General features: G+C 48.4%; 1 pseudogene across 1 annotated transcript; it reads right to left on the reverse strand.

Moving 5' to 3' along the window:
• Positions 1-4625: 4625 nt before the first annotated feature.
• LOC132674428 (putative non-functional immunoglobulin lambda variable 5-48 pseudogene) lies at positions 4626-13498 on the reverse strand (annotated as a pseudogene). Its single transcript, XR_014135911.1, has 2 exons — positions 13395-13498; positions 4626-5038 (listed from the first exon to the last, which is right to left on the reverse strand). The product of XR_014135911.1 is annotated as a putative non-functional immunoglobulin lambda variable 5-48 pseudogene (transcript).
• Positions 13499-13709: the final 211 nt, after the last annotated feature.

The raw sequence follows: 13709 nt of genomic DNA on the forward strand, positions 1-13709 counted from the left end.
TCAAGATCTAAATGTATAAGAGAAAGCTGTAGTAGGATTTTGGAAAAGAAACCTGGAAAGGAATTTTAAGTGTGGTCAGTACTGGTTAAATTTTAAAGATATTCAGTAAATAAATGAGGTTTCATATCAAAATACATGGATGAAAAATTAAAATTGTGTTTTCTCTGGGTTAAAAGGTCAAAATTCTCTTGAACTATTGGTCTGCTCTTATTAAAAATGGAAACAAAAGGTTTATTCACTTTTAACCTTATCTGCCTAGAATACAAGCACTCTGTTTTACCAAAATACTTCCTATGTTTATCAGAAATGTCATTCATTGAAAACAAATTGTTTATAATATTTCAGAAGTCTTACATGTTGCTTATAACTAGGTAACTTTCTCTACTTGCCTTTAAAATGTGTTTGTGTTGTGTGTCACAGGAATAAACCCATTTTCTTGTCAATTGCATCGTAATGAACTCTACTCACGTCTTTGGCCATGACTACTTTTAAGGCTTCTCATGTACAGTGATCATGTTACTCCCATGCTCCTGCAATGTGTTTCATCATCAAGGATATTCATGGAGAGGACTTTTGACAACCTTCCTTTACAACATGTTTAGCTTCTGTGTCTTCTCTCTTCTCCCAGACACTGTCGACTCCCTGAACATGGGGACCCTTCCTGTCACGTCCACAGGGACCCACATCCCTAGAGTCATTTGTGGCACACACTAGGTGTTCAGGAAGTGCTATGGATGCACATTATCTGGGAAGCACTGTATCAACACTCAGACATACCTGGACTCTTTGTTCCTGGCTCTGTCCTGACCTGTCACGGACTCTGTCCCCAGGACAGCTGGCCCCTGACACCCGGGAATTTCTCCTCGGTAGGAGAATCTCCTACAATGTCTTCCAACCGGGGACAGGCTTGGGGGCCTGAAGTTAATAGAATATGGATTATTTGCTAACCAAAGTTCCTTGACATTGTTCTCACACTACAGTTTACCCCAAACGAAGGAAGCAGCTGACTTGGCCAAAGGGAGGAGGCTGCAAGAGGACCCCCGTTGCTGGGAAAACAGCAGATTTTTGTCTCACTTCCCCAAAGGACTGGGCACTGCATAAGCAATGAGTTTCTTGTCCCACGGTGAGCCGTGATCATCAGCCTCGTTATCCGCCTGGAGACCAGGGATGGTCAAGGAGCCTGTGTTGCCAGACTTGGAGCCAGAAAACTGGTCTGGGACCCCCGAAGACCAAGTGTTCTCATGGAGAATGGCTTTAGGGGTCATTCCTGGGAACTGTTGGTACCAAAACACACAATAACCGGCCCCAGTGTTGGCTGGGCTTCCAGTGCAGGAAATGGTGAGCGTCTGGCCCAGGGACCCAGACACTGAAGATGGCTGAGTCAGCACAGACTGGGCCAAGGACTCTGGAAGAAGAAAAGACAGAGAGGATGAGGCTGGGGTCTAGAGACAAGAGGAGGAAGAAGGGCCCCTTCCCCTGTCTCTGCATCCAGTCACCTGTGCAGTGAGCAAGTACGATGAGGAAGAGAGAGACCCAGGCCATGGTGGAGGCCCGTTCCTCATGACTGCTCCTGCTCTCTGTGACCCCACAGCTGAGCAGACCTTCCCTAACCCCTCCTTCCCCTCTTCATCCTCTGAGAGAGGGAGGGCCCATCCATGCATGAGACCCCCAGCTCTCTGACCCTTCACAGGCCCCGGTTGGTCCCTCATCCTGAGGAGGTCAGGGGTGGGCAGGGCAGGGGCTGTGTGGGGCCAGGGGGTGGGGAGGTCCCAGATGGGAGCCCTGAGCAGAAGGCAAAGGCAGTGCCAGGTGGCAGATTCAAGTCTCAATAACCCTGACCCCTCAGAACCAGGCCCTGAGTGACCCGTAGTGTCCAGTCACAGACACACCATTGTGTGACATGGTGACCAGAGCCCATCAGAGAGACAGCTCCAGCCTCCCCACTGCTCCCTTGCTTGTTCATGGTCAAGACTGAGCTGGTATCTCTGGGATACACTCCTTTGAGATCATGATCAAGTTCAGAACAGTGACAGGTCTCCATGGACAGGTGTTCCCTTCTGTCCAGGAGGCTGACCGTTCCTCTTATGGGATTCCTCCCTGGTTTCCGGAACTCCCCTTCCACTCGTGTTCACACAGCCCTGAGGACTTGGGGAGCACTCCTTTCTGGGTTGTGTAGAAGCTCTCGTGTCTGTTCCTAGAAGGGTTAAGCCCTAAAAGCCTCAGTCATCTGTCACTATTTCCACCAGTTTAGAAAACAGTCCTCCTCACGCTGTGGGCACGGAATCCCTATTATCTGTTCTGTAAACACATAGACCCAACTCTGCAAGAGCCCTGCCAAGTGAGGCTGTGTGTGGCATTGACCTCAGAGCACAAAGGGCAAACCTGCAGGGAGTTCTGGGAGGGAAGGAGTGACAGCTGCAGGTGTTCTGACAGGGACCTCCTTGCAGACTTCATGTGTTAATCACCTATTAGACAGCAGTTACCTTAAAATGAATGTGTGTCATTTTTTCCAAAAACTCAGCTCCGAAAGAGTGATTTAAACTCAGTGACAGTTTCAATGGGAAGGTACAGGTTCAATTGCGAGTGTGTTTCCCCGGACCCATGTTTATTGCAGACAGAATATGATTTAAAATAGTGGTTGCCAAATGCATGAAAACATAACGGAAAATACGTGACATTTAGTTCTTGGTTGAATAGGGGCCAATTCCTTGCTTAAATCACTTGATTCATTATTGTTATTACTATTATTATTTTAATAACAATTCTGCATATTAGGGCTGGACTAACAGGTAAAGTAGGAAAGCCCAACATGGTTCTCGGGGAAACATCATGAGGAGCCTGTTCCAGTGAACTTCACACTGATCTCTCTGGTGGAATGGTCAAACACAGAGTTTGCTGCATGGAACGATAAGGGGTCAGACTCCTCTCAGGGTGGGTAAAGCAATAGTCACTGTGTCTTGTGTTCACCGTGTTCAGGATAGAAAAATTGCTCATTCAGCCGCTGCTGATTAGAGGAATAATTTTCCACTATCTAAGGCCAATTTGACCCAGAAAATTCTTTCAAAGATCCCATACTGACTCCAGCTGAGGTGGAGATAAGGGGCACTGTGTCTCTGAGGTCACAGGCCCTGTAGCCCTGAGACAGACGTTTCAGCAGAGGCCTATCCTGGCTGGAGGTGTCTCTGGAGTGTCTGAGGGTGACAGTCCAGCCCTGAGAGGATGCAGAGTGTGCCTCGTGTCCCCGTGGGCCTTGAGCTCCAAGGGAGCAACACTGAGGCCGCTGTCCCAGAATCCATGCACTGATCAGCTTCAGGCGCTACCTGGAACCCAGACATGGTTGGGGGCTCAGCCGCCCATGGGGACAGAGACTCACCCAGGGATCCCTGCGCATCAGCCTCATCCCAAGAGAGCAGGTGTTCAAAGCAAGTCCTGCCCTGGTGTTAGGACTCCTGTGACACTTGCTGTCACTGGGCTTCCTGCTCATGGGGATTCTGTTTCCTGGATTGTGACGCTGATGAAGGCTGGGTGAGCACAGGTTGACAATGACTCCTGGGGAGACAGAGGAACCTGGAAAGTGTCAAGTCCAGGACACTATACACTAGCTCATGCTGGACAAAGCAGGAAAGAATATCCAATGGGAAGAAGACAGTGTCTTCCACAAATGTGTGGAGTAAACTGGACAGCAACGTGCAGAAGAACGACCGCACCACTTTCTTATACCATATACAAAAATAAACTCAACATGGATGAAAGACCCACGTGTGAGACAGGGAGCTGTTAAAATCCAAGAGAAGTGCGCAGAGAGCAAACTTTAACCTTGACCATAGCAAATTCTTACTGGAACTGCAGGACACAAGGGCAGGCCTCCCCTCGATGAGCCACTGGGCATGAAGTTTTTTTATTTATTATTTTTTAAAAATGTTCGCGTGTTTACTTACTTTTGAGACAGAGAGCAACAGAGCATCGGTGGGGGAGGGGCAGAGAGAGAGGGAGACACAGAATCTGAAGCAGCTTCCAGGCTCCAAACTGTCAGCACAGAGCCCCACGCAGGGCTCCATCCCACGAACCATGAGACCATCACGCGAGCAGAAATTAGACGCTTAACAGACAGAGCCACCCAGGCGCCCTGGCATGACGGTCATTTTGAGTTAAAAAGCAGTCAATGCCCATACACTCAGGAAAAGCTCTTCATGTCTCTTCAACTGACTAAAAATTCAGTGGTAGCACCTGTTCCGGGAAGACAGCTGGCACCACAGACAACTGCCCTAGGATATGGATGAGGTGGGGCAGACGGGGCAAAGGGGTAGTAAGGCCTGTTTAGTCACAGTCCTCTGTGTCCCATCGCTTCCCAGGGGCCCTGCACATATTGTTTATGAAACGTCTACTCTACTCTTCTTCTTCTGTCTGTGAAGTGTATTTCTTTGCATTGAATACTAGACCCCTACCTCATCCATGTAATTCAGAAAAACATAGACCTCATTTTTGCCTGAGTGTCTTTTGAATTTCAAGATCTATGTTGATTCCCATATGTTCTCTATTAAATTTCTTGTGTGTCACTTCAACCTCTTCAAGGACAGGTCTCACCATAGAGGACTCTCCCCTAAAGGAGCATCCACAGAAGCTTCTCAATAAAAGAGGCTCAGAGACAAGGTCTGTGGACCCAGGGGTTTTGGTCTCACTTCCTCGTTATCTGAGTCACTGTGAGTAAGGTAGCTGTTCCCACTGCCATAACCTGTAGCACAGTAATAGTCAGCCTCATCCTCAGGCTGTGGCCCAGAGATGAGCAGAAGCCCTGCATTGGCCGAGGCATCTTTGGTTCCAGAGAAGTGGCTTGGGACCCCAGGGCCCTGGTGCTTATCTGAGTCTGAGTAGTAGTACAGGAGATACCGGGGAGGGCTCCCTGGTTTCTGCTGGAACCAATTTATGTAGTAGCCTCCAACACTGAACCCGCTGCTCAGGGTGCAGGTGAGTCTGGCTGTTGTTCCCGGAGATGCAGACAGGGAGGGCGGCTGGGTCAGCACAGGCTGGGACAGGGAACCTGCAAACACAGACACTCGTCAGTGATGGAACCAGAAATGGGGGGAAAATGTCCCAAAAGGCTGAGCATGGGAAGTATCCTTTGAGGCCCCCCTGTGTCCCTGAGGCCAGTCCCTACCTGTGCAGTGAGACAGGAGTATGAGGACGAGAAGAGGCCAAGCCATGGTGACACAGACCCTGGTACCCACACTGGGCTGGGCTGCCCCAGGCCTCCTTTTCTCCTCCACCCTCTGCCACAGGAGGAGCTGTCCATGCAAATGAAGTGCATCTAGTGACTGCCCAGCCCCTCTCTGAACGCTGGTGCTTCAGCCCAGCTGAAGGACACACCCTGGGGACGATGGAGGTTGGCTTCACCACTGGGGAGACCCCTGGGAGGAAGCACTGCATGCACAACTCACAGGTCCCTGCCCGGGGGAACTTGCCACACCAGAAGGGACACACATGCTGACTTCCCATCAGGGAGCCCAGAGCCCAGTCCCCAGGCCCAGGCTCTGAGCAGTTGTGAAGACACCACAGGGTACTCCCACAGTGCCCCCTCTTGGCTGACAGGCACATACCTCACTGTGTCCAACAGCCCTGAGAGCCCAGCTGGCTTCCTCAGCTCCTTTTGTTCACACATCCTTGAGCTGAATCATGGCCAACGTGATCCTATAATACTGCCCGTGATGACTGCAGTGTTTTGCACGCTCAGAAGGAGTCCTGGTCTCTGTGAGATGCAAACATTACCTCCCATTAGTGGTAAGTTGTTGACATCTGGCAGAAGATGCTGCAGACTTCATATCCCTGCACTGGTGTGCGAGGTAGCATCTGTAAACCTTGGGAATGTTTTTCAGCTCCTATGCACTGTAACGATGGATGCCAACGAGTGTCCAATAAATTGGGTTTTGTTTTAATCTGCGATTTTTTCGCTCATTTATTGGCTAAGTGATTTATCAAGGAAAGGGAAAACAATGAATTTATCTTTGATGAAGTCCAATGTATCAGTTTTTTTATGGCTTGTGCTAATGAGGTCTTATCTAAACATGTTTATACAAACCCTAGAGCCTGACTTTTTCCACTTTTATGTTTTCAACTGTATACTTTACAGTATGTCAATAATCCTTTTAGTGAATTTTTTTATGAAGTCAGAGTTTTCGGTGAGATTCATTTCTCTCGATGGATATCCAGTGGTTCTGTGGACATTTGTTCAAAGGCCATCCTTCCTCCTCTGAAAGGCTTCTGCAACCTTGTCAATAAGGTTTTGTTATCCATAAGTATCCATAAGTATTTCTTATCCATGCTTTTGTGAGTTTGGTTCTGAATTTTCTGTTCTGTCACATTGGCCACTGTGTCTACCTTCCATCCATATCACTCTGTCTTGTTGCGATAGGAATTGAATTACACTTCTCTACAAGTTGGGAAGAATTGTCATCTTTACTATATTGACTCTTCTATTCCTTGAACACAACATATCCCTCCACGGTTTTAGATCCACTTTGATTACATTTCCCAGCATTGTCAAAATTTCAGCATCCATGACCTGTACATGTTTTGTTACATATTCACCCAAATATTTCATCATGGAGTGGTTTGAAGTGTGATTTTTACATTGTTTTTCACAAGGTTACTGCTTGTATATACGCAACTAAATGATCTTTCTATATTGATCTTGTGTTCCACCACCTTCCCGAAATTGCTTATTACCCTTTCTTTTTTTTTTTAAAGTTTTTTTTTTAACGTTTATTTATTTTTGAGACAGAGAGAGACAGAGCATGAATGGGGGAGGGTCAGAGAGAGGGAGACACAGAATCTGAAACAGGCTCCGGGCTCTGAGCTGTCAGCACAGGGGCCCGATGCGGGGCTCGAACTCACAGACTGCGAGATCGTGACCTGAGCCGAAGTCAGCGCTCAACCGACTGAGCCACCCAGGCGCCCCTACCCTTTCAATTCATATATTTACACACAATTCATAGCTCCCTTTGCATTTTTCCCCTATATCATCCTGTGGCCTGAAATCAGGGACAATTGCCTCTTGTTCTCCTTAGTCTGTATGCCTCTCATTGTTTGACTTGCCTTATGGTTTGGTCAGGCACATCCAGTCCCATGGCCAACACCAGTATTGAGACTGGACATGATGATCTTGGTGGCTACCCTGGGGGGAAAGTTTTCAGTGCTTCACTTCAGTGTGTGTAAGTTGTGGTGTTTCATCATTTTCGTTATCAAGCTGAGGATGTGCTCCTCTACTTTCATTCTCTGAGAAACGTTGCCTTTTCATGCATTCATTCATTCATTCATTCTTGCTCTTTGTCCTTAATAGGTTTTGAATTGTGTAAAATGCTTTTTCTGTATTGATTGATACAATCAATACAGGTCCTCCAGGTCCTCCAGGTCCTGATTGGACACACCTGCCATATCCCCACAGGAAACAAGGGGGCCCAGACCTGGGGCCTCCTGTCAGTGCAGGGCTGGCAGCTGGATCCCCCGTCCTGCAGAAACCCTTAGACATGATCACACAGCAGCCCCTGCTGCTTTCCGGGCAAATGTCTCACTCTTTCCCACTTTCTTGTTCTTTCCCACTGCTACCAATGCTCTCCTTTACCTGCGTCCCTGATGTTTGTGCTTCCACCACGTGAGACAGACCCTTCAGAGAAAGATGGTGGTGCAGTCCTGGTGCACTCTCCCTGAACCGGGTTCTTCCTTGGGCGGGGCTATTGTGGGAAGGACAGGAGCAATCTTGACCCAGGACAGTCTAGGAATCCCGGTGGAGCTGATGACAAGATGCAGGGAACAGAGAGCAGGGGATATGCCCCCACAGGGGGCTTCTAGGGTGCAGGCTGACTCTGGGTGATGAGTGTGAACAGGAACTTCCTGAGCGGTCACAAACCTTCACAGAGGAGGACACATAGATTATGGAAATCTGTGCCTTTCTGGAGCATGGCAAAAAGGACTCCACACACTCTGATGAGGCTGCTGAGGGTATGGGGACAGAGCAGGGCCCGGGAGTCCAGTAGGACCACTGCGGGGCCATCCTGCAACCTCCCATCCCTGTGCTGGGAGTCTTTTCATTCCAGCTGGGCTTCTCCTGGTCAGTGCTGCTCATTAGAGATTTAGTTCTGCAGGAAGTCTAAGACAGATTTTGGGGCAAGGAGAAATAGAAGGCAACCCCGGGGAATGGTTGGAGGAAGATGACAGCAGAGAAAACAGGAAGGGTAAAATGGGTTGTGTCCCCAAGTGGAACAGAGGGAGGTAACTGAATGGACCCCAAGCTGTGGGAGAGGGAGGGATGGTCCAGAGAGTTAGGTGGCTAGAGGGTGATGACCACAGAGACAGGAATGCCTTGACTGACACAGGGGAAGTCAGGTGGGAGAGCAGATGGAGGGCAGATGATGGGTCTGTTGTCCCCGTGTCAAACTGAGACCACGGTGTGACATGTTGAGAGGCCTGGAAACATCACAGACAACCAGGGCTGCAGCAACGCCTTCTGTCCCCCATAGGAAGGATGTGGGTATTACAGTATTTGCCTGACTGACGACTTGGCCTGCATAACTTATTCAGTTAGTCTCCATCAGCAGATTAGTGAATGACAACATGGCTCTTAATGTCATTTGAATAAGCATCTCACAGGGAGCAGGTTGCTGAGGTTGCTGACTCTGACCATTTGTTGATATATTTAGGTGCTGAACCCCCTCCCCTTCATTATATGTGCAGATGTGGAAAGGAAGCCCAGTCTTGGGGTCACACTGGTGAGATGGACACACACTGGGAGAGATGGGATGGGCACATCAGGATGAACCACTGCACAGCAGAATCAGGCTAGGGAGCCTCCCTTCCCATGGTGGTGTTGACCATCCTCCCCCTCGCTTGCTCCCCTGCTGCTCAGGGCTGAGACATTCTGAGCCCTGCTTGCACTTCTCCATAGATTGAGATCACTGTGGAATGCCACTACCCGGAGACAGCATACAGTGCTAATCTGCCTCATCCTCAAGCTGGCCCCTGTGATGGTGAGGACGGCTTTGTTCCTGGAGATGGACCTGGAGAAGTGATCAAAGACCCGAGACAGGTGATTGTTTGTGGTAGATAAGGGGGTGGGCACCCCTGCCTGGAGTCTGTTGGTACCAGCCAGGGAAGTTACTGATAGATACTGACCCAGAGCTAAAGTCACAGGTGAGTGTCACCATGCCTCCTGCAGACACTGACTGTGATGGCTCTTGGATAACCACAGTATGAGAATTGGTTCCTAAAACCAAAAGGAGGCACATGTGTTATTAGGAGAGGCAAGGGTCACCCTGAAACCTTGATTTTATGTGCCCTCCAAGAAAGCAGGGTCTCTTCCCCTGACCTGAACCATAAGCAAGGAACCTGAGAAGAAGCACCATCCAGGCCATGGTGGGGATCCTCACAGGTCTTGCCTCCTCAGGTTCTTGGGTTGGGTTGGGGTCTCCTCTGGGCCTTTTCATGCCTGCAGACCTATGAGGAGGAGAGGTGCTTCATGCAAATTAACTTCCTCTCTTTTACTGCCCCTTGGTCACCCTGATGTCGCCTGGGGGAGACCTTGAAAGAGGCATATATTGGGACTACACAGAATCAATGACTGCAGGGAGCCTGGGACACTGAGTGACAGGGTGACATCTTGCCCCGAGTCATCTCCTCCATGTCCCTGGTGGCCTCAGTCCCAAGTTTCTTCCCTGGAAATGCAGACTGAGGGCATGCATCTGCTTCTCATATCCTAGCCATGCTTCTAGTTCATTCCACATGTACCCCATCCCTGGGAATATTTTCTGCCCTCCCCAGTGAAATGGCCTCTTGTCTCTTTGGAGAAACTTAGTGGTCAGTCCTCCAGGAGTGAGTCCACTGGAAATTTCAAAGCCCGCGCTGGGTATGAACAAACAGGGTCTCTTCTGACTCAGTCCTAGTCCCTGTCTCCTGATAGCCATGGGGCAGAAGACCAGAGGTGGGGGAGTCTACACCAGAGGCACCCCAGGCTGTGGAAGGCATCCTCATTTGCTCTTGGAAGCCATCTATTATCTGAAGTAGCAACAATGTAACTGCTGGTTTTGAGGGGAAGGTAATCATATCACCATTAAATTATGAGATTTCTCCAAACATCAGGGAAAAAAAGAATGAGAAGGAAAATGGCACTGTCTGAAAACATTGTGTGACCATCCCGAGGCATTATAAAATACCCTTGCCTTGTGTAGTCGCTATGCAGCAGAAAGAACCAAAAGGGTGGCCGCGGAAATGGAAAAACATACAATTTCTGGAGTAATAGGTGAAAGAAAAGCCACAAAATTGGACTTCATCCCACTGTGGAATAAGAATGTGATCCAATGCTCATTTCTGAATGGTTAGTAGATTGTTTCGTGATACGTATACGACCATTGCTTTCTTTGCCATCAACTGTGTTCAGAGACTTAACTCACATCAGACGTAAAGATTTATAGTAAATTCGGGGCACCTGGGTGTCTCAGTCCGTTAACCATCTGACTTTCGATTTCAGCTCAGGTCGTGATCTCACAGTCCCTGAGTTCAAGCCCTGCATCGGACATTCTGCTATCAATGCCAAGCCTGCTTCTGTTCCTCTGTTTCCCTCTCTCTCTGTATCCCCTCAAAAATAAATAAATGTCAAAAAAAGATTCATATTAAATCCAATTCTATTAGCCAAATTTATTCTTGAGACAGTGGTTAATGTGTAATTATATGCATCAGATTTCAAGATGAAGAAGAAGACCTAAAACTTAAGAGAAAAGTTATCAATTCACATCCGTCACTATAAAATGCTGAAGCACATGAGAAGTCACAGAATAATCTGAATCTTATCTGTGACTATTGCAGATAATGGAAGCTGTGTGTATTATGTATTTCATCCAGAATTCCGATATCCAGTGTTTTCCACAACAAAAGTAACCTTAAAATGTCCATACTACCCAAAACAATCTATAGATTCAAGGCTTCCTATGAAAATTCCTATGATATTTTTCACAGAAATAGAAAAAAAAGTCCTGACTTTTGTATAGAGGCAGAAAAAGACCTAAAATTGCCCAAGCTTTCTTGAGAAAGAAGAATAAATATCTAGAGGCACCATACTTCCTGCTTAAATTTATAACAAAGTTCTAGGAATACAAACAGTATGAAACTGGCCTAGAAAGCCACACATAGATAGATGCCACAGAATACAAAGACCAGAGGGTAATGCAAGTTCCCCTTGACCACCAGGGAGCAAGTACACTGAAAACAGGGCCTTTGCAAGGTTCCTAGAGGAGAAGTGACACGGAGTTTGGAGGGGATTCAGATAGGCATATACATGAATCATACAGCAGGTGACCCAATCGAGATCCTAAGGTTCTCACTGGTGTTCCTGACACACTCTGGGAGAGAAAGCTGGTATTCTTGGACACCTTGCAATGGGACACGTTGGTACGCATGCCGTGGTGGTCAGCATGCATCCACATGGTCAATCTGGGGTAAGAAGCCCAGCCTAAAGACTCTCTCAGCCGCGTCAGGCCACATCTGCCAAGAGCCCCCATGGGAGCTGCCCTCTGCCCTCTGCTGCTTCCTGCATTGGCATGGGTTCCTGGGGCCTGGCTCCTCTGCCATTCCAGATTACCCATTCCCCTGTTGGGTGCTCGGGATGATGAAAAAGTTCTGCAAATGGACAGTTGTGGTGGTTACAAACATTGTGAGTATACTCAGTATCTCTGAATTGCACAATACAGAGTGATTAAAATAATAAATCTTGTGTTTATTCTCATCACTATAAATTATCAGTTCAAAATCAAATTATATGTAAGAAGCTGTACTTATACAAATATCCTTCTTGTCCTGGTATGTGGTACCCTATTCTAACTTATCATCATCAGCAAAACTTGACAGTAATGTTTAAAATTATTTTTCCTATAGAATCCACATATAAATGAGATCATATAGCATTTATTCTTTCTCTGTAGGGCTTATTTCTCCTAGGGTAATATCTGGCAGGTTCATCCATGTTGTCACAAATGGAAGAACTTCTTTCTGGAGAGACATAGGACTGGACTTCTTTGTGCACAGATAGGGGACATCCTGCCCTGTCGCCCCACAGCCTCCCTGCTGCTTGGATCACTGATGAGCCCTGATGTCACAGGAGAAGAGAGGAGGACAGAGTCAGGGCCGGGAATTCAGGAAACCAACCACAGGGGTACCCAAAGTGCCTGATGGTGTCAGCTTTGGTAAATTCACATCTGTAGGATCTACTTCCCACCTTCCCAAGAGCAGACTCAGCATTTTGTAGCAATGATGGAGCCCTGCATGTTGCCTTCACAAGCACCACTGAGAGTTTTGCTGACAACTAAAGTTTCTCCTCTGGCTAACCCCCCTCCCTCAACGTCACAATTTAAGGGGCAAGTAGCTGGCCTGGTTGCCCAGCCAGCTCTGTGCCTGCTATTTCTTCTGTTGTGAGTCTTCCCTGGGCACCAATCTTATTTAGTACATCCTACCTGGAACACACAGCTATTCAGCCAGCTCTGAGCACAGGAGCTTGGAGGGAAGGGAGCCTCTGCCCCAATCCCTGGAGGAACAGAGTCTACATTCTGGAGGACTGTCCACCTGCTGCGATGGTCCAGACTCTGATTAGAAAACTAAGACAGTGGATGTGCCTTTGTAAAGAGAAAGAGGGCCAGCTCAACATTCTCTGAGCTTTACACTTTAACCACCAGACAAAATGTCTGCAATGTCGTGGCTTTCTTTGTTGCCTGTTTGTTTGTTGGCTTGTTTGTTTTCATGACAGTACAAAGAGTTTGAATAGGACACAGATGAGGAAGGGTATTGTGACCTAGAAGCTACTTCCAAAGACAGTGAGTGTGCATTCAAGTTATTTTCAACTGGAAGAGAGTCAGAGTGCAGGGATGTGAGCAGGCTGAGATATTTGTCCCACTTCCCCATGAGTTCGTGTCACTGTGACCAGCACTACTGTGCCAGATTGCACAGTAATAGTCAGCCTCGTCCTCAGGCTGCAGCCCAGAGATGAGCAGAAGCCCTGCATTGGCCGAGGCATCTTTGGATCCGGAGAAGCGGCTGGGGACCCCAGGTCCCTACTGTGTACTGGAGTCTGAGTAGTAGTACAGGAGATACCGGGGAGGGCTCCCTGGATTCTGTTGGTACCAGTATATGTAGTAGCCTCCAACATTGATGTCCCTGCTCAGGGTGCAGGTGAGTCTGGCTGTGGCTCCCAGAGATGTAGAGAGGGAGGCTGGCTGAGTCACGACAGGCTGGGACAGGGAACCTGCAAACACAGACACAGCAGAGGGAAGACAAGGGACAGGGTACATGAGATTAGGGAGCTGAGCCACAGGGATTTGATTCTGGCTGCGGGCCCACCCTGGTGCCCTGGATCCTATCCCTACTTGTGCAGTGACAGAGGAGCACGAGGAAGACGGGGATCCAGGCCATGGTGACACACCCCCTTCTTAGGCCACAGAGCTGGGGCTGGACTGCCCCTGGCCTGTCTTATCCCCTGTCCACAGGGCCACAGAGGAGGGGCTGCTCATGCAAATGAGACCCACACCCGCCTCGTCTCCATGTGCACACACAGGGTCTGTGGACCTTGGACACAGAGACTTACTGATGCACTGGGTTCCCCCTGGGTGGGCCTGGAAGCAGCAGCTTTGGGGAACACACACAACCCCAGGTCCAGGGACTCCTCCAGGTCCTGACCGAAC

The sequence above is a fragment of the Panthera onca genome, chromosome D3 (assembly GCF_046562875.1).
Source record: "Panthera onca isolate mPanOnc1 chromosome D3, mPanOnc1 haplotype 2, whole genome shotgun sequence".
In the NCBI taxonomy this organism is placed as follows: Eukaryota; Metazoa; Chordata; class Mammalia; order Carnivora; family Felidae; genus Panthera; species Panthera onca.